Genomic DNA, 3,497 nt, shown 5'->3' with positions numbered 1-3,497 from the left:
CATGCACAGCCTTATAAATAGAATAGAATAGAATAGAATAGAATAGAATAGAATAGAATAGAATAGAATAGAATAGAATAGAATAGAATAGAATAACAGAGTTGGAAAGGACCTTAAAGGTTTTCTAGTCCAACCCCCTGCCTAGGCAGGAATCCCTACACCACTTCAGACAAATGGTTATCCAACATCTTATTTATTTATTTATTTATTTATTTATTTATTTATTTATTTATTTATTTATTTATTTATTTATTTATTTATTTATTTATTTATTGGTTCGATTTATATGCCACCCTTCTCCGGAGACTCAGGGCGGCTTACAATGTGTTAAGCAATAGCCTTCATACTTTTTGTATATACCTGCTTAGTAGGGCTTTCGGCCCCCCCTAAGCGGTGTTCTTTTTAATACAAAGTCAGCTTATTGCCCCCACAAGCCGGATCCTCATTTTACCTACCTCGAAAGGATGGAAGGCTGAGTCAACCTTGAGCCTGGTAAGATTTGAACTCGCAGTAATTGCAGGCAACTGACAGTTAAGTGCTACTTAACAGCACTTTAGTCCGCTGCATCACCAAGGCTCCTTCCAGTGATGCTCCAACATCTTCCAGTGTTGGAGCATTCACAACTTCTGGAGGCAAGTTGTTCCACTGCTTAATTGTTCTAACAAGATATTCCAACAATATCTAACAAGCCATTTCCATGAATGGTAATGTGGTGCATATATATTTACAGGAAAGGATCTCCATATTACTGGAAAATTCTGTCCTTCCTTTTTGCCATCCAGGAGATCAACCAGGATCCCAAACTCTTACCCAACATCACCTTGAGCTACAACCTCCACAACAACTTTTTTAACACCAGGATGACTTCAGATGCCTTGATGGACCTGCTTTCTGTTGGAGATGCCAGCATTCCGAACTACAGCTGTGGAAGACAGAAAGATCTCTGGGTTCTCCTGGAAGCAGCTGACTCAGACATCTCCATACAAATTTCAACAATGGCAGCCATCTACAAAATCCCACAGGTAAGGAATGAAAGTGTACACCTCTGTGGTTAGTTACTTTGCAGAATTATTTTAGATTGGGTTTTCCTTCAGAGCATAGAACAACTCAAAGAAGCAGTGGAAGCTTAGAAGATGTGGAGATATGTGGTCCATAGAAATGGTAAGCGTTGGACATGACTGGATAACATCACTATCTTCTTTCTTCTTTCTTGCAAGAAGACCCACTGCTTGGACTCTCTTCAGACAGTCATCATCATCGCCACTATCATCAGCACCACCACCATCATCAGATCAAAATAATTCCTTCAGAGAAATGGCAGATATCTATATGGATGGATCAATGTGTGACTTAGGGTTCATTCATATCCTTTTAGATGCATTAGGTTCAATAGAACCAACCTAGATATCCAAACCAGACAGGTAGATTCTATTTTAGCAATCCTGATATAATGCATTGCACAAGGGGGTATTAAATATTATTAATAAAATATATTAAAAAAAGCTAGCCATCTTTTATCCATTGTTTATTCTTTATTGATTTAGCTGTAATCTCTTTGTTTGATTGTTGTGAGTATTGAGAGTTCGGTGGCATATGAGTTTAGATGATGATGATGATGATAGTGTCTGAACAGAGTCCAAGCAGTGGGTCTTCTTGCAAGAAAGAAGAATCCCATCCATGATTAGGACCAATTAAAAAAAGATGTTGAGACTCTAGAAAGAGTGAAAAGGAGAGCAGCAAAGATGATTAGGGGACTGGAGGCTAAAACATATGAAGAACGGTTGCAAGAAATGGGCATGGCTAGTCTAGTGAAGAGAAGGACCAGGGGTGACATGACAGCAGTCTTCCAATATTTGAGGGGCTGCCACAGAGAGGAGGGGACAACCTATTCTCCAAAGTAGCCAAAGGCCAGACAAGGAACAATGGATAGAAATTCATCAAGGAGAGATTTAACCTAGAAATAAGGAGAATTTTTCTGAAAGTGAGAACAATCAACCAATGGAATAGTGCTTGCCTTCAGAAGTTGTGGGTGCTTCATCACTGGAGGCTTTCAAGAAGAGACTGGACAGCCACTTGTCAGAAATGGTATAGGTCTCCTGTTTGAGCAGGGGGGTTGGACTAGATGACCTACAAGGTCTCTTTCAACTTTGTTATTTTATTCTAAGAAAGTTTGTTAGCTGCATAGCTAATATTTTTACCAAGATCAGCAAACTTTGAACATCTTCATTTTTTTTTAAATTTGATTTATATGCCACCCTTCTCCGGAGACTCAGGGTGGCTTACAATGTGCTCAGCAATAGCCTTCATACTTTTGTATATTTATACAAAGTCAGCTTATTGCCCCCACAACTGGGTCCTCCATTTACCTACCTTAGAAAGGATGGAAGGCTGAGTCAACCTTGAGCCTTGGCGAGATTCGAACCTGCAGTAATTGCAGGCAGCTGGTCTTAATAACCAGCTTAATAACAGGGTGCCTTAGACCACTGTACTACCAAGGCTCTTTTTCATTCCTTTTTCAGATCAGCTTTACTTTTGTTTCCCACGTTCTGAGTGATAAAACTCGGTTCCCTTTTTTCTATCGGATGATCCCCGCAGAAGGAACACAATACCCAGGAATTGTCAAATTGCTTTTGCACTTTGAGTGGAGCTTCATTGGTCTCTTTGCTTTAAACACTGACAATGGAGAACAGTTCCTCAGGACGTTGACTCCTCTACTCTTGAAGAACGGGATTTGTGTCATTATATCAAAAAGCATCTTGGTAACTCACAACGATCTGAAAATCTTTTCTGCTTTCTTCTACACATGGAGGCAGGTCAATGTCTTTGTTTACTGTGCAGAAGGCAATTCCTTCCTAGAAGGAATAGTCATTATACAAGACATAATTAAGAGCTTGACAAAACCCATTGTGGGGAAAATCTGGATCACCACAGCTTTGTGGGACTTCACAATGCAGCTGTTCCAACGTAAGCTGTCTTTTCAAAACATCCATAGCCTTTTCTCCTTCTTCATCCGTACCCAAAAAAAGAGAAAAATCAACAATTTTAAAGCTTTCTATGATTACATGCAGGAGTTTAAAGTCAACGCTTTTCGTTGTTTTTCTACAAGGCACGTCTTGGCTGTGAAAAGCTGGAGAAGATGCCAAGAGAATCAGGAAATAAAGATTCTCCCCCAAGATAAGGTGGAAATAATTTTCTCCCTAGACAAGTACTTCATTTACAATACTGTCTGGGCTGTGGCATGGGCCTTAAATGCTGCTTTTTCATCCAGATCCAAAAAGGAAAGAAAGATGAGTGGAGAAAGGTTGAAAACTCCAAGTTTACAACCTTGGCAGGTATCTTGATGGCCATTGTAGAGATTGTTTTTGTGCATGATAATCAAATATAAAAATATGCATGTTTGGTAATTGGGTGCTACTTTTCTTTTATCCTCTTGCCCTTTTTTATAATGTTGTGGAAAAACAGGAGAGCATATCTTTCTCCTTCATTCCTGGCCACTT

This window comes from Pantherophis guttatus, chromosome 2 (genome assembly GCF_059756535.1).
Source record: "Pantherophis guttatus breed Tessera chromosome 2, ASM5975653v1, whole genome shotgun sequence".
In the NCBI taxonomy this organism is placed as follows: domain Eukaryota; kingdom Metazoa; phylum Chordata; class Lepidosauria; order Squamata; family Colubridae; genus Pantherophis; species Pantherophis guttatus.
This window is presented reverse-complemented; position numbering follows the sequence as displayed.